This window comes from Sorex araneus, chromosome 6 (genome assembly GCF_027595985.1).
Source record: "Sorex araneus isolate mSorAra2 chromosome 6, mSorAra2.pri, whole genome shotgun sequence".
Lineage (NCBI taxonomy): Eukaryota > Metazoa > Chordata > Mammalia > Eulipotyphla > Soricidae > Sorex > Sorex araneus.
In genome coordinates this window covers 32,891,227-32,909,947 of record NC_073307.1, presented here as the reverse complement: position 1 = coordinate 32,909,947, position 18,721 = coordinate 32,891,227, and the positions used below count along the sequence as shown (strand labels likewise).

The 18,721-nt window shown below is 39.9% G+C and overlaps 1 protein-coding gene across 1 annotated transcript in view; it reads right to left on the bottom strand.

Annotated features, from left to right (window-relative positions):
- Positions 1–18,210, bottom strand: part of MARCHF3 (membrane associated ring-CH-type finger 3) — a 158,840-nt gene extending 140,630 nt beyond the window's left edge. The window contains exon 1 of the mRNA XM_004609823.2: positions 17,836–18,210. The gene's annotated coding sequence lies outside the window, so the exon portion shown is untranslated. The remainder of the gene's footprint in view (positions 1–17,835) is intronic.
- Between the last annotated feature and the right edge of the window lie 511 nt (positions 18,211–18,721).

Genomic DNA, 18,721 nt, shown 5'->3' with positions numbered 1-18,721 from the left:
TCCGCCGTACAATACAGGTAAAAGAAAACATCAACATATCTATTAAAGCACTTAAGTAATAACCTGGTAAGTATTGCCTTTGCCATTAAAAGTTGCCAACAAGAGGATCTGAGAGATGACTCAATGGACTGAGTACATGTTTTACATACTGGAAACCTGTGTTCCATTCCTGGCATTGCATGGTTTTCTGAGCACTGACAGGAGTGACTTACATGCACAGGGCTGGGAATAGCCCCTGTGCACCACCAACCAACAAGTCACCAACTAGAAAATTTAAAATTTTCTTCCCCCCAAAAATGAAAAATAAATCTGATTGAGAGACAAATAGAATCACAACAGTTAATCAGGTACAAGTTAACAGTGGCAGAACCAGATCAGGCTCAGGAGTCTGACTAGGGCCAAAACAGAATGGGGCATATGGTTACTTGGTCATTTACACTGACTCAAGGAGAAAATTCAGAGAAATAACTAAAATTAGAGAAATAAACTGTATAAGGTGGGAAGGGGTTCTACAAGGCACAGAGAAATTTAGAGATTTACCAGTTATCTACACAGTGTTGAAACTAGAAAGGACGTTATCCATAGTGTTGAAACTTTATTTCACTGTGCAATTCTATTGTAGACACTCCTAAGCTATTACCATAATGTTCTACTCACCTTTGTCCACTAATATTCTCTGACAGGGCTTAGAAAATGAGCTACGTAGGGGCTGGAGTGATAGCACAGCGGGTAGGGCATTTGCCTTGCACGCGGCTGACCCGGGTTCAAATCCCAGCATCCCATATGGTCCCCTGAGCACAGCCAGGGGTGATTCCTGAGTGCATGAGCCAGGAGTGACCCCTGTGCATTGCGGGTGTGACCCAAAAAGCAAAAAAAAAAAAAAAAAAGAAAAGAAAATGAGCTACGTAGCTCACAACCCACTTGTTTCATGACAGGCAAAAATCAGGAACACACAACGGGCCCAATTGTCACAGTTAGACTGTGTTTTCTCCATTCAGAAGCCAATATTTCTCTTACTACCAATTAGAAACCACTCCCATAATTTTTATCTTGGAGGGATGTCTGTGAGCTACATAACTTCAACTCATTTTCCAATATATAATCCATAGATCAGACATATAAAACTAGATTCTGGGTTTAAGCTGAAGAAGAAACCAAGACACAGAAACACCATCAAGGGACTGGAGCAATAGCACAGTGGGTAGGGCGTTTGCCTTGCGAGCAGGCGACCCGGGGTCGATTCCCAGCATCCCATATGGTCCCCTGAGCACCGCAAGGGGTGATTCCTGAGTGCAGAGCCAGGAGTAACCCCTGTGCATTGCCAGGTGTGACCCAAAAAGCAAAAAAAAAAAAAACACCATCAAAATATCTTTTTTATTGAGCTTCTGCATCACTCACTTCCCTCTTAAAAGTTATACCTGCAAGAAACAACACCAGTTCAAAGTAAAGTATTTTAATATGTATTCATCAAATCTGAAAATATGAGACTTCAAAGGTTTAAGATTCAAGCAATGAAACTAACACATAGAGAGAGTGCACAGAATTTATAAGCCAGGAAGGTATTTCTGTGACAAACACTGTGTGGACCTAAATGAATGCTTGGTGCCCTAACAAGAGTTTCAAATTCAATCCTCACAGCATATTTCCATCTACTCATCCAAATAAGTGTCAACTTTCTGGGCATGCCTTCAGCTGCCTAACCTAGCATGAGGGGTGACTTCTCTCAAAATCCAAGGTTCCATCTTGATTTATCCCCCCAAATCTTTCATGGGTATCTTTCATGGGGCAGATGCAAGAAAACATTGACTTTCATCTTAGACTTTAAAATAATTTTTTAAAGCAGAATATGTAAAAATATGAAAACTAGATGCCGATGCCTCTTGTAATATAAACTTCTCAAATATGTAACAAATCATTCTTATATTAGACAAAAATAAAGGAGAAGATTATTGATCCTCCCCATATCTCTACATTACCTCACTTTCAAATATGGAGGTAAGTAAGATTTTAAGAGATTGTGTTTTCAATTGTTGTTTATTCCTTATGATTTCAAACATCTTGTAAATATAGTGTAAGTGCTTATACGAACACATTACACACACATTTGTGTGTGTGTGGCGGATTATTTCTTCCTAGTCTACTTTGAGAATGTAAAGGCTGCCATTTTAATTGGTATTCAGAGATCTCCCACTGAGCAAACTCAAGCAGCTCAATCATTTTACCCAACTGGGAAAGTGAGTTATCTAGAAACAAAAGTAAATGGCAGATTAAAAGGCTATCTTGGCTAATACTTTAAAATTGGCTTATAGTTAGTTATACCCTGTTGAGTTTTTTTGCTTTGTAGGATGAACAAGGCAGCAAGCATGGCAAGATATAATGCTTGGGTCTCTAATCTTAGCAGTGACATTTCCTGTCTCATGTTCTACCATCAATAGTGACCTACTTGCTATACCATGTGATTTTTCAACTAAGGCTTTTGATGCTCACACATAGGAAACACAATTATTTTTATATTTAGCACAAAGTGTAGCGCATGAAACATTTAAAATGATTTCCAATTGAAGATATCCACATTAATATACTGTTCTGTACTAAACCTATCTTGCTTTGTCATTTAGAAACATTGTAATAATCATCCATTAAAAACAAAGCTTTTACCTTCTTTATAGGAAGGCTGGCTGTATATGAAAAAAGAAGAAATCATGCAATTTGCAGCAACATGGATCTAGAGAATATCATGCTGAATCAAATTAGTCAGAAGGAAAGGGAGAGATACAGAATGATCTACCTCATATATGCTATATAAAGTAACATACTAGAGAAACAACAAATACTCAAAGGCAATAGAAACTGAGAAGTGGTACTCTGGCATTTCACTGTAGGAGGGTTGGGGGAATGGCCAGGTAGGACTCTGGGACATGGTGGAGGGAAGCTGACACTCTGGTGAAAAATGTGGTCTTGGAATGTTTTTTTTTTTCATGATATCCTGCCATTAGCAACACTGTAAACTATGGTGTCTAAAATAAAATTTAAAAAGAAAAGTTGATAGCATATAAGTATCTATAAGTTAAATACTTTCAAAATGTGAAAAACTTATATTCTTGTTACTTATCTTATTTGAATAACTGAATATAAATGGCTTACTGAAAGTGAAAAACAACACAGTTGATACCACTTAGGTTTAAAATTCTTAGAAAAGTAAAAAGAAATCATTAATGATGATAAATGAATGGACAAAAATGAACACTCAGTAATTGAATAGAAGTGTGTGAGAAGAGTCACAAGATTTGATTTGTCAGATAAAATTAAGACAATACTAAAAGCTCTTCTCTCCCCCATCAAAAAAGATCACAACAACAACCCTAATAACAATGCACAAGATTACAAATACCTACCAAAAATGTCTTACAAAATATGTCTGATATTAACTCGGGAGAGTTGATTTACCAGAAAAGTGAAACTGTCATAGCTTTTTGAAATTATGAAAAATAGCCATCATTGCAAATACTTGGATATACTTAAGTAACCTAAAAAATTATGTTCAGATTGAGAGATGACTTCAAAATTTTAAATCTTTTCTTGTTAGCTTTGATCCATAAATCCTACAGAAATTAAGAAAATACCCAAAACTCTAATGAAGAATACTTATTCTATGTCATTTGTGAATAAGTAAATTCCTGACACTCAACCAAATCTCCTACACAGATGTTAGGACTCTTCAATATACCTACTTGTGTAAATTTTAAGAACTGTGGCTATACTAGCTCGAAAGCAGCTGTTTTTGTGAATCATAAAAACCTTTCAAAGCAGAGTGTTCACATAGAAAAGTACATGTCCTACTTCACTTCTGCCAAAGCAGCCTCACTGCCACCTCTCCCCCCAATCCAAGTATACCGGAAGCCTTCCAGCAATGTGTGTGTACCCATTATGGATTCTTTTGCATTGCTACAGCTTTTGCTATATGTTTTCTTTCTACAACCTCATGCTGTTTTCCACCCACACAGCTTAGAAAGGGGAAAAAAGGACTTTTGTTGAGCCATGAAAGAGCCAATCTTCTATATATGAAATCTACCCTGTCAAAGGCAAGCTTTCAAGGGCTTACACAGACCATGTACCTGTCTAACTTTAAAAACGATACATTTATTGATCCACCTCTTTAATTACAAATCTCGTTGATCCTGATGGTCTTTTTACTCCACTCTATATCCAAATCAACCTGGTTGATAAAGTGAGAGGAAGGGGGTTTTCCAACAAAATACACAGGAAGAAAGGATAATATGAACAGAAGAATTAAAACATCCTTTTCCCTCTCTTCTTCATGTTTCCTGACATATCTCTGATATAAAACACAAAAAAAGCTTAAAGAACTAAGGTAAAAATTACTCACAAATAGAGAATCTATACTACTACCATAATATTTAGATCTACTCTTGGAAATATGATTGGGGAATTTATATGAGAAGTGTATTTCATAGCAATGAGACTACAGCAGGTTTTTGTGATTGTGGGAACCCCAGAAGGCAGAAAATGGGGTGAGATGGATTTAGACTGACATCCTCTATAGAGTCACTGTAGATTTTGAGGTCATCTAGGGAAAGATCTGGGGAAGATGAGCAGGTAGGAGGGGAAAGTGAAGCTCCTGTCAAAGTTGAAATGATGATTTATTTAGCTGAGTGATAGTCACACTGCAAGCCTTAGAAAATAATGGCTCACAACAGATTTAGCAAATGACACAGCAGCCTACAGAATGACAGGGTAAGAAAAAACACAGGAGCACCTACTTTAATGGAGAAGGTCCTGAGCTAAAAGCCAGAGAAAAGGGAGTTTGAAGGAAAGCACTCAGATTCATTTTGGTCAATCCCTTCACAATTAATATTAAAGAAGAAGCTATTATGCAGTTTGTACCTTCATAATTATCTCAGAATTATTAAGGGAAACAAGACAGTTCTTAAAACACTTTTTTTGTAGTGCAGGAGTTCAAATGAAAAATTATATGTAAGCTGAGTAAACAATTTGAAGTAAATTTACCACTGCAAATTATCAAGCAGTTATAATAATCCAAATTTACAATTTAACCTCTTTTGTATACCATTGTTTTTTAAGACTTTATGCTCAATTAAAGGGGTTGGTATCCAGTTGGGATGGGAGATGCATGCCGAAAGTAGATAATGGACTGAACATGATGATCTCTCAGTGTCTGTGTTGCAAGCTATAATGCCCAAAAGTAGAGAGAGAGTATGGGGAATATTGTCTGCCATGGAGGCAGGGGGAGGGTGGGAAAGGGGAGGTATACTGGGGATATTGTTGGTGGGGAATGTGCACTGGTGGAGGAATGGGTGTTTGATCATTGTGAGATTGTAACCCAAAAATGAAAGCTTGTAACTATCTCACGGCGATTCAATAAAATTTAAAAATTTTTTTTAAAAAATGGTGTTGGTATCTTCCAGACCTTGCACCAGGCTGTTTCAAACCCCTCACCGGGTTGTTTCACTTGGGACAAGCTGGAGGGGGGCAGATGAGTTCCCCTTCCCACCCCAACGAAGCCAGCCTGGCAGCCGAAAACCTTCAGAACTCAATCACCACCATGTTCACGGCCACTCTCCACACACTCAAACCAGCTTCATCCATGAGTGAATCTATTCTTGTCAGCCATGACATCTCATACTCATGCCACTGATATACCAAGAGTAGCCCACCACATTTGATAGGGTTTAAAGTAAAAGGCAACCAATCTTAGGGGAAATATATTTAACACAGATATACATGTGTATACATATATTATATATATATATATATATATCACACAAGGCTCAATCTTTAACATGTTACTAATCTCTTATAGAAGGGCTTAATGGCTCGGGGCTGGAGCGATAGCACAGCGGGTAGGGCGTTTTCCTTGCACGCAGCTGACCCAGGTTCGAATCCCAGCATCCCATATGGTCCCCTGAGCACCACCAGGGGTGATTCCTGAGTGCAGAGCCAGGAGTAACTCCTGTGCATCGCCGGGTGTGACCCAAGAATCTTCACCCATTTACCTCTAAGAAAATTTTTTGGGATCATTTTTAGCAGATTATTCATAATAAGCAATACAAAATAAATTACTTCTATTCTGCTTTGGGGGCAGGGTTTGGGGTTTGGGATGGAAACATTGAAAATATGGTGATGGGAAGGTGTAATGGTGGTGGGATTGGTGTTCAAATATTAAATGTAATTAATTACTATGAACTATTTTGTAAAAATAAAATAAAAATTTTTTAAAAAGGAGTTGGCATCCTTAGATTTCTATCAGTGTAAAAACTAGAGTATTATTCATATTTACTTCTCATACCAAACCCTCTTGAATTCTTAAGCAATTCTACTACAGTCAGTATCTTCTCTAAAATTTTTTTTGATATCTATGTGTATTTTACCCTCAAAGAGAGAGATAAAGTAGGTTTTGTTAATTTTCAAATTTTATAGTGAAAAAAATATCCAAAGAGCACTCAGTTCAAATGACAACCAACATCCTACCTTATTCCTAATGTAAAAACTAGCTGTGGTTTGTTAGAGGTCAAGACTTCAAAATATTTGTTTCTTCAAAAACTTAGTCATTTGTTTGGTCATTACTTTTACAGTCCTGGGGCTCTGCCCTAATGGAACTCATATTCTAGTGGGAAATATTGAACAAAACGAGCAAATAGATAAATTATATAAGATAGTGAAAAGTCTAGTGAAAGAAACAAAAATAGGGCAAAGACAGAGATCTAGGTAAAGGGACAGACAGATAAGCTAGGACAGTCCTGAGAAGCACTAGTGAAGAAGAGTCCTGAATGGGAAGGATGTGGCCATAGGAATGGAGGATGATTAAATAGAAAGGGGTAGGGTGCTTGCTGTGCTTGGTGTTGACCCAGGTTCGATCCCGGGCACCCCATATGGTCCCCTGAGCACTGCCAGGAGTGATCCCTGAGCAAGCCAGTAGTGGCCCCCAAACCAAAAACATTCCAAAAACACCCCACACCCTTATAATCTCAACATGGGGACTAAAAGATACACAGTTTTAGTGATTGGAAAGAGACTGACAGAAATCTGAAAGAGCACAAGAGGGTAAGAAATGCATTCAAAGAGGGGCAGGGCCTTCTCACTTAAGGCCCTGCAAACTGTAGTGGACTTGGGTCTTGAAACTAGAAAATCACAGAAAGCAGGTAAGAGTTATCAGTAGATGACATGAGTCTAAATCCATGTGACCTAAGCAAAGCACTAGCTTCTCATGGACACTAAATCCCTAATTTCTAAAAGGGCACTCAATAAACAATGGCTACTTACAATCATCAGGAATTATCATTATTAATGCAATGAGATGTAAATAAAGTTAAAATTTTTTACATTCAAATAGATCTATACTGAAAAATAATGTATCAGAAATATAGTATTGAGAAATAAGCAAATTATTTTAATCTTTTTTGTTCAGCAAAGATCATATGCTCATTGAGTCCAAATAGACATAAATTAGTGTATTCAGATTCATTAGGGTTTATTGTGGTTCCAATCAGAATAATTACTGATCCTGGCTCATCTCTCTGTCCTTAATTAGTCTGTATTGTGGCTTCTCTCTTGCTGTCAACCTAGCCTTGTCATTTTGTGTCCAGAAATATGTAGCAATTCAGTAATATCTACCAACTATACAGTAATCATATAAGGAATCTCATAATTTTTTCCCCAACATAACATGTAGTAGATATTTAAATTGCAGAACAACACTGATTGCCTCCTCACTTTCCCACACATACTTTCTTTATACTAACAGAATCCTGGTTTTATAAAGTTCACCTGTTTTGTTCAAATTCACCATCTTGCTAGGGACTGTGATCTGGGTATGTGATCCATTTCTGGTCAATGAGAAAAGAAGAGAGGTATTATAAGATTCTTTTTAGCAATATTTTCATTCTTTAGAAGGAGACACTAGAAGGACAGGGGACCCATTTTCTGTGGGATAGATATTGTCATGCCTGCAAGTGACAGCTGAATGGATGCAGTCATCTTGCAAACAAGAAAAGCAGTCATGAGTGAAATAGTCCCTGGGGATGACAGAGGTGAAGAGATGAAAGGAACTGGTATCCTCGATGATGTCACTGTGTCAATGAATCTACCAGTCCTGCCACTTGCCTAGCATCTCACTTCCTTACATTTTAGGTAAATCCAAACTGTAGTCTTTTGTACAGAAGGTCTCCTAGCAGGTGAATCAAAGTGCATATTTCCATTCTGAAGAACAGTGATTTCTTGGTCTCTGGGTAGGTCTATTGTTAGAACTAGGAATTATGATTTAATCTCAAGATAGGGAATACCAACTATCTTGGACCTGAGTTGGTATAGCACATTAATTCACAACACTGGGATGGTTACCTGGAAAGACCCAAGGGAAAAACATCTAGCAGTCAAAATAGAAAGATGATACTTGACATGGGTAGATGATCATAAATGGTCTCTCTGTCTCTGACTTTCCTATCTGATAATGAATTTTGATTTTTCCCTTCTGCCTGTTCAGGACATTCAGACCTAAATGAAGTCCCTCTCTTATTGGTCCTTTGTTCCATCAGGTTACCAATTCTGAGTCCTCCAATTACAAGAATTTCAATAGAGACCCTCAGGCTTAGTACAGAGCCAGAGTAAGGTCAGAAAGGAAAGAAACAAATTCACACACTACTAGAGCAAGAGGATTAAGGGGAATGACTCCAGAGAAGAATGACTCCAGAGAAGAGGTGCGATGATGTGACTGGTAGTCAGGAGGCAGACCTGCCCAGAAAAGAAGGGGTAAATATCACAGTCAACAAAGAATACTGGGTATTTTTTTCACTTACATAGATTTAATCTTAAGTTGAAAATATCAGGGGCCAGTAAAATAAAGCATCCATCTACCAAAAAAAAATCAGAGATGATAATTAAGTGTGGTGGGAAGAGATGGAAAGGAATTATTGCTTGGGCAGTTGCTAATGGGGGTTGGGAATGAAGGAAAAGAAAGATTATATAAATGTCTAATGGTTCACAATAAGCAGAAAAAGCTGTATGGCTGAAAACCAAATTAACCATTCCAGTATAATAAGCAATTTTTGTACAGGAAAATTATAAATTTAGCACATAATGGAGGGCAGAAAATGTAATGCACACAGATTTCATAATTTTGTACAGTATTTTAGAAACATCACTTAGAAAATGGAGTGAACATTATAACTGGTAAAAATTTGCTTAAGAGACCATAATTAAAAAGAATAGTAAATGGTGCAGTAGCTCTTGAAAGGGTCACTATCAGGATTCCACTTAATGTCTTCATTATTAAACTGCAGAGAAAATGGAAATTCATTCAATGTGAGGACAGTATCTAACTGTGAGCTGTTGTCAGGGGCAGAAAAGAAGTTAAAAAATACCTGGAGAGGTCAGTAAAAACACAATTTAAATAAGGAGATGAGGGAAAAAACACCTTGAAACACCAAAAATAAAAATCAGGCAAAATAAACACAGGAGAGAACTGAAATTCACCTTAGCAATATTCTTAAGAGAAAGACAAAAGTAACAACTGTTGACATTAACTATAAGGGAACAAACGCAGTTTCACAGGAGAAACAGACCTAGTTAGTTAGAACAAGAAACTTATCAACTAAACGCACATTGATCTACAAGCCTGTTTATTTTTTTTCTAAAGAATTTGGCGTTGCCCTGCCCTTCTTTTCCTTATCCTATGCAAACCCATCCTGGTTTCTGTAGAAAGCATCTCTTTAGTTGTAACGAACATGACTATTTCTTTTTTTTTCCCCGCCCCGCACCGAACATGACTATTTCTAAAAGAACCTACTGATCTTGCTTCTTAATGATACCAAAGTGAGCAGGAGGCGGCAAGAGTGATTAGTCAGGTGAGGGGGCAAGTACTGGTAAGGCAGGTGAAAAGTGAGGTTTTGTGAGGCTCATTACTTTTGCACTATGTAAGGCTGTCAGTGCATGTAATACCCTGGAGAGGAGAAGATGCATTGTTTGTGATTCTTTTTTTTTCCCCATCAGAAAAATCCACCTGAATGCTCTAGGAAACTCCTTTGAAAATGGTCAACAATACAATTACCTCCACAGGGAAAAGATTAATAGTAGTTGATCAAAACAGAAGTTTTACAGAGTTCTTAGCTAAAAAGAAAGGAAAGAGAATGCTCAGAAAAGGAAAACACTAGTGGAGGGTGGGGTTAAATAGAGCAAAGATGAAATTATATAAGTTTAAAAGGTTAAAAATGCGATCTTTTGGATTGATACTCTCTCTCTCTCTCTGAATACACACACACACACACACACACACACACACACACACACATATTCACCATATGTAAGAGGAAGCAGGAAGCAGATTTGTCATTGGGAAAAGCAAATGTGAGAAAAAAAGTAAAGCACCTCAAGGAGGACCTCCCCTGGCAAGAAACACGTTTCCTCTATCCATCACTGCGCCTTCCTCAAGTCATTACAAGTCCAGGAACAGAGGTGAAAGCATAAGCCTTGGACATTCAGGGGCAAGTGCTCTTGACTTAAACAATTAAAAAAAAAGCAGTGTTTGAATCCATGACCATTTAATGATCGGATCATCTTCTCTTCTGCCATTAAGAACTAAATATCTTTTACATGTAATAACTCAATTTTCTAATGATATTTTCTTGGCAGGTATAAGAAGAAAGCACCTATGTTAAGTGAGGTTTAATCTCCCAGATGAGACACAAAATAGGGGTCCTAGCTCTTTTGTAGCAATTCAATACTGGTTAAGATGTAACATAAAGGGGCTATCCTAATGGCCTTGACCTCAGGCAATTATGCTTAATTCGTCTTATCCATAAATTCTTCCTGAACATACGGTCTGTACAAGACCCTTAGTACGCCAGCTCTCAGGCTGAAGAATTAGTGCTTTCCAAAGCCATATAATACTAGACTGCATCATAAACATAATAGAGATGCTTTTTGAATGAAAAAATATTATAACAGTCTAAATAATTATCTGCTGGAATTATTTTAAAAGTGATCCTTAACAAATATTAAATGTTCTTAATATGCTGAACTTTAGATAACAGTAACCACAAGCTGCCCTAGCATCCTCTTCTTTCTCTAAAGCTTCCTCATGAAGGCTTCCTCACAAGCAAAAACTAGTTAGTTACTTTCATGGATAGAGAAAGGAACTAATCCATCTGAGACTTCAAGAGGTAACGAGAATGGGGCTGCTCCAAGTCTCAATGTGGGATCATGAATCAGCTGCTTTTTCAAGGCATGTGAAAAGTCATAGGGAGGGCAAGAATGATGATAGATGCCCTGTGGGGTGGGATGTGGAGTGTTGAAGATACCCTTGAAGGGGACAAAACGGAAGTGCAGAAAGAAGGCAGGAATGAAGCAGAGAGACACTGAAGGAGGAGGAGCAGGAAGAGATGAGAGTTCTTTGAGGAGCCAAGGCAAGGCTCTTGTTAAAGTCCAAGTCTACCATTAGGAAACTGTCTGATATCACTCAAACTTCTTTTGACTATCTCCTTGAATATCCTATTAAGGACTTGCAAATAATTCTTTATAGCTTCTGGAACACTAGTAGCTATATGTTGCTTATCCTTTCTTGAGAAGTCACATGAAAAAAGATGTGGTTCCTGCCCACAAGTGGCCTTGGTCTGGAGTGATAGATAACAGGAGAGAAGAGAGAGAAGCTTCCCAAAGGTGCTAGTGCTAGAAATGAATATTGAATTAGCGAAATATAGGAAAGGTGATACTCATTATAGGCATTAAATTACTGTTTGTTAATTAATTTTACTTCACTCTGATTTATAATGATTATCTGGAAGATCATTTAAGGACTGGGGCTAGTTCACACTATCATTATTTTTATTATTGTCAATTAAAAAGATAAAGTAGTGTCCCCTAGAAAAACTACTGTACTTTTTTTTGGGCTAACCTGGGGAGTGTACTCACAATTTTCCTTTTGGAAGAGTGGGTGGGGTCATACCCTGGGGTGCTCAGGAGCTGTTCTTGGTTCTGTTTAAGAAGAGTAATCCCTGTTTGTGCTGAAGGGGACCACATGAGGTAACAGGGATGGGGACAGGGTCAGCAGCATTTCAGGCAAGCACCTTATCTCATATACTATCTCTCTGGCCCTCACAATTTTTCTAATTATGATGAATCTTTTTATTCTGCTTATTTCACAGCAAAAAAAAGTTTCCAAAAGCTTTCAAAAAGATCATATTTTGCTCACTTGATATATGTGTATATATTTTAGCAAAAATATATTTGGCAGCTGCTAACATAATTGGATGGCTACACCTCACAAAAACTTGATTTCTTTTTAATCAAAATTTTAGAAACATACTGGGTTTCTTGCCAGTGCTGCGATAGTGAACAATAAATACATCATTAGATCAATGGTGGTATGATGATGGATTACACAAAAGATAGCTCCAGCCAAGAAGAATGAGCTCAGAGGTCTTCTTGTGCAAAGATTAATAAAATATTGTTTAGAACATAGGTACTGAATTAATATAACAGGGAAGAAAACACTGAAAAATAGAACAGGATAGCCACGGGTTTATAATGTAGTGATATTGATCCCGAGTGTTTCCTAAGTACTCTAGAGCAGCCACATTATTATATATGCCCCTGATTAGATCCAGAGATAAGACAGCAAAAGTTATAAAAAAAGAAACTAACCAGAGGAAGGCCTGCTGCTATAATAAATTATTTAAAGCAAGCAGGGTGAGCAGGTTGTGGAGACAATATAAAACAGAATCAATGCCCTAAGAAACCCCAAACCAACAGCATCTCTATAAATTTCTTACCACCTCGCCTCACATTTTATTGAAGGTATTTCTTTCCCACCCCTCTCCCCTTCTCAGCCTATCCTCTACTCTTTACTTTTGGCTATTTTTCCTTCAGAGTTTAACATTTGTTTCTCTTTTGTAACCCATGGTGCAGTCTTCACTTGTTTTTCTCAGTTTATATCAAGAGAGTATCTGGAACACCAAAGATGAATGAATCTGTAACTTTATTCATCTGACTCTTTACTTTCCTGTGGAAACTTTAAGTTGGGAATACCTAATATGACACACTTATCACCACGACTCTAATCTTGTCCTTTATTTTCTTCCTTACAATTATTATCATTAAATCTATAAAGCTACAGTATAATTTCTGTTGCTCAATGACTTTTCTCCTTGGATGATGTTATGAGACTACAAAAATTGGAGTGAAGACAGGATGTTGAGGGAGCATTTAGGGGAAGAAATGGTAAAAAGTGCCTAAAATTTAAGCAGTAATGGATATTAAAAGGTCAAGTTGATTTGAAAAATGAATTTTTATAAGTAGATTTGCCATAGGAATAAGGGTAAGAGGGTCAAACACTTGAAAGGAATTTCTCAAATGACACTTATATTCAAAAAGTATGTTACAGTTTTAAAAAGAAGCTTAAGAACTGTTGCATAGAAGTTTGCAATGACTTATGGCCCAATTTCAAGAAAAGTAGCAATCTACTGTAGTTTTTTTTTTTAAACTAGGCACAAACAGGTTCCATTGTGTAATCTGGGCCTAGACTTATACCTTTATTTTTATATTTATTTTTTGCCTTTAAATTTATTTTAGGTGCATCTAATCATGCAAAAGTTGGGCAAATGTGTATAAACTCTATCTTGCCATCATTAAAACATTAATAGCATGATAGCATGACACAGTAATACAACAGCAAATAGCAAACATTTAATGTATTAGTCCACAGAATTCTATGTACAGGCTCCGCTGCCATTTTGCTATGTGACCTTTAGCAAATTATTATCCATCCTGGGTCAAGGCTGTCTGGTTATGGTCACGGTCATGAAATAATTATCATATATGGTGGTTAACATTTTAAAAAATGTTGCAAGGTGATATTCAATATAAAAAGTTTTAAGAGGTAAAAAAATCGTAGGAGATATGAATGACTAAGCACAACCCTATCATACCATCCCAATGTTAAATAATGCAACTCAAGAATACAAGGCCTAACTTCTCAGTTATTAGTGCCATCACTGAATGTGAAAGACAGGATCTAAATATTATCCTTTTACAGCTGCTGTCTGCTCATCTGTAACAATGTAGAAAAAAAATCATCCCACTCAAAGGATTATTAAGATAAGTGACCTATAAACATGCCTGCCAAGTGCTCCTTAAAACAGAAATTGCTCCATAATAGTCCCAGTAATGATCCAGTGGCCTGGAACAATCCAGGTTCAGTGTCCCAGCTTATCTCCGTCCTTTATGTCATCAGGGAAGTAAATATTCCTGGCACTTCTGACCTCTAAAATACCATTTGGTTTTTAGGAACTTGCTGGTAAAAAGAAGGAAGGGCAACAACTTCCTACAGTTTCTCTTTTAAACCTTATCGGTTGTTTTAAATGGATAATTATGCCACTCTGAAATGTGAGAAAATTATCTAAATGTCCTATTTAAATTATAAGTTAAAAATGAATCCCTAGTAACAAATAAATAATTCACACTGATTTGAAAAGAAAGGTAAGCAATCAATGCTCAACTCAGGTCTGTATGATGTCGAAAGAAATCTGTCTATTCAATTAACCAAACACCTCAAAACACTTCTTCCTCTTTCTTCTTCCTTTTAGGCTCAGGGGACATATGGGATGTCAGGGATCGAAATCGGATCCACCACATGAAAGTAAAGTGTACTATCTGCTGTAGTATAGCTCCATTCTCAACTCAAAAGACTTCTGAGCTGACTTTTCTGAAAATGATTTCTTCTGTGCCACTACAGAGGTGGCCCAGGACCCTATCCAGAGCAAAAGGAGTTTAAGCTATTACTTCCCAAGTAGCTCCTTGACCATAGATAGGTCTGCACTTGCCTTGCTCAGATTCTAGAACCCAAGCCCTAAACAGCTTTAAGTGACTGGGATTCTTTTATCATCCTAGAAGAAATACCTAACAATGTGGGGCAGGGTTGCCAAAATATCCTAGAAAGCCCAGGAATCCAATGAACTGAGAGTACACACCTAAGAAAAACAGGAACTACACCGGGAAGGGTCTTAAATTAACTTGCTTCTCCAAGTCAGAAGCTTTAGAATGGGGTAGGTGATAATTTGAAACACTTCTAAACACAGGACAAAAAGAACCAGTGTTAAGGACTAAGTTAAAGCATCATATGTATATTTTACAAGTCCTATAAATTCCACCTGGAAAATTCGAAACATTATTTATTAAATCAGCTTACAGAGCATGAGTGTTGTTTTATATCATAAATACCTTCCCAGGGTTTCTCAAACTCTGGAAAGGTGTTTATGGTGAAAGGGTCTTTAGTCTCAGAATAATCTGGGGACAATTGTTTTTAAAAAATGCAGATTTCTAAGCCCCACCAGAGACTCCTAAGCTGAATTTCAGACGCTACAGTGGAGACCATGAATTAAAATTACAATTAAGTAACTCAATTGTTTTAGATGATCCACAGCAAGGCAGGGAGATTAACAGTGTCTACTTGTCTCTCAGAAATTTAAAGATATTTACAGACTAGGGATTTGAATATTTTCCCTAAAATGTTTAAGTATCATAAAAATGAAAGCAATACTTTTTATGATGAGCTTTGAAGAACAATTTTAGTGTAAGTGCCATATATAATAAACACCATTATTAAAATGTAATTATGAGCATAACACTTTTTGGAAAATATCAAGTATGCATCTAAAAATATTGCCTTTATTTTGTCACCCAAAGTAATTATGCTATTAAAGGAATTTATAGTCTTTTTAAGTATCAGTCACTTGGTTGTAGGAACTTATTAAGCTATTATACTCTCCCCATCACCTTTTAGTCACCAGAATTTTTATGATAAAGTTCTCTTTATTATTTTTTAAATTATAAATTGTGAATCATCACAACTAGTGATTAGACCAAATAGGAATTTACAACTAACTTATAAATTCCTAAAATATGTTCATTGGATTTATTAAAGTAGTCTTAACTCTAGTAGATTAGACAACCTTTGTAATAAAGCTGTTTACTTCTATTAAGACTTTTTTTGGAGAGGAGTGGAAAACAATTCAGTCTGAATGCTTTCTCTTAAGAAGCAAAAGGAAACAGTTTCTGATATACATGCTACTGCAAAGCAGTAAACCAGTGCTGCATGGTGATGTGACAAACACCACATCTCTTTTCGAGAGTGTTTTTTAATTTTTCCTCATATAAACGCAAACTCCCCCAGAGCATGGTTGTATTTATTTCACAAAATATAGTTAGCCATTGTCTGAGGAGTTTAACACTCCATCCCCCATCCCTCACCCAAATTATATATTCAGTCTTGAATGTTGAAGGAAAATAGAACTTTCAAGGCAAGCTTTGCAGCAGTGAGTTTCCCCTAAGGCTTGCCCCCTCCCTACGGTGCATTCTACCTCTCTGGCTGAAGTATACATGTTATGTTTTAACAGATGGGCCTGCGGCTGCTGGGCTGTAAAACAGGAAGGGGGCATCTGTCCCGAATGCTCGTAAAGTTCAGGGACATAACACTGACCCAGACAGACCAGACAGATTCAGACATGCTTACACACTCATCGTACACTCTACGGAACAGTGGGTCTCTCTTCACCAACGGGAAGTTCAAGGCTGAATTTCACCCTTCATATATTGTCACCCCATTCACCCACGGATTTCAGACTTGCACATACATATCATGTGTACACATGCATAGACATGCAGAAACAGCTCTACATCTCAATGTCTTTAAGAACGTTATCTCAAAAGATCAGGATACTCCCCCCATACTGTACCCAGGTTTCTAACTAGAGCTCTCGAGGCTCTCATTCACATCAAATACGACTCATCAGAAAATACTGTATTCAACCATTAGTCCACGCATAATAGAAACTGCAGGTATGTCGTAACTCTCAGGAAAATCAAGTCATCTACCCCTTTATCATTAAGAGGGGAGAGGGGGGAAAAATAGCCCAGATTGAATCACAAAGTGGCAGGTCTAACCTTGAACCCTGCTGTCAGTCCCTGTCACAACTTCATCACTTAAAACACACAGGTGCCCCAACGTAACACCGCCCAGCATCCTGGGCATCATCCTTTGCACCACCTCTGGTAGGGGCTTTGGTCCCTGGTCAAGGCAGCTGCTCTTATATCCCCGCGCCCTACCCGCAAGCCTTCCTAGCAAAGTCCTTGGGACACAGTTGCAGGTGCATGCGGAGGTCCGAGCACCTGAGAGGGATGTGGCTTCCAGTGCTACTAGAAAACAATGGCAAAGTTTAACAAACGCGCTGCCGGTTCCTATCAACGACTGCTGGGCACCGAAACCCCAGTTCGAGCGCCCCGCCGGAGGTCAGTGAAGTTCTCGCAGCGCCGAAGACCCTCAGAAGCACCACCGCCTCGCCGGCTCAGGCGATGGCTCAGACCCCGACGTCCGGGTGGTCGCGCCCGCAGGGCTCCTGCGGCGGGTTCATTTCTCAGGACCCGGACCACGAGCCCTCTCAGAACGGCTGTCTGTGCATCACAGGGCACCGAGGCCGCCCGCCCGGCAAGCTTGTCGCCACCGCAAAGCCCCGAGCCCCACTTAAGTGATGACAAATTAACCACACGCCAAGTTCTCGCAAACGCCGAGCCGCGTCCGGACGGAGTTGCGACGCCTCGAAACAAGAAGTTCAGGAGTGGGTCTGTGCCGGAGACGACTCAATCCCGGTCAGCGCTACCTCCTACCGTGGCCACGCTCTGACTGACTGACCGACGCGCGACGGGACGCGTCCGGTCCGCCCCCCTCCCCCACCCCCCTCCAACACCCCCCAGCTCTTCGGCCGCCCAACAGCGGCCAAGGAGCCGATCTCCCTGAGCCGGGTCACTCACCCTTCTCGCCCAGTCTCGATCGCAAACCGACGTCCCTGCTGCGGGTCCTGAATTCTGAGTTGCTTTGGACGGTCTGCTGCTGTTGTCCCAGGGAACCGGGGCACATTGGCACAGCACCTCCCCGGGAGCACGGCAAGCCCCACGGGCGCCCGGCTCAGCAGCCACCGGGGGCGCGCTGACAATTCCTGGACCTACTCAGCGAATGAGGCTGACGGCGGCGCTGAGGCCACCGGCTCGCAGGGAGGCGGGGCCGGGAGGTAGTCAGGGTGGAGCCAGCCTCGGGTCGGCCCCAAGGGGGCGGGGCGTCCCTCCACCCGTGACTGACGGAGCTTACAACCAATGACAGCGGTGCCCGGACCCCCCAGAGGTCGTGGGCGGTGCCCAGCGCCCGGCTCCGCCCCCCGCCGCTGACCAATCGTCCGCCGCCCCGGGGTTGGCCGGGGAGGCGCGCCGGCGGCTGGGAAGTTGGCGGCCTTGAGGGAACCAGATTGCTAGCGACCGCTGTGGCATCGCCTGCGGCGGGACCCCCGGCGTCTCAGAAGGAAAGTGGAGGCCTGAAAAGGCCCTCGCAGAGAGAAGCCCTAGGTGTCGGGATCAACCCCCCTACCTCCCACCCCGGAGCTGCCGCGCCTCAGCGCGCTGTGGAGCGGAAAGCCCACTCGAAGCTCTGGCCGATCCGGGTTGACAATGCCCGCACCTGGTGTCAGTCGGCGACGCGGAACTTGGCTCCCAGAGGGCTCGCCCCAACAGTGGGAGGAAACCGACCCCCAAAGAGGGTGAGTCCTGGACCGGGTCACTGCCACCGGTGGAGACCCGGGCCCGGGACTGGGAGCTCCGAGTAATCCGGGACGGCTTCTGAGGCGATCGGGGAGTGCTGACACAAAAC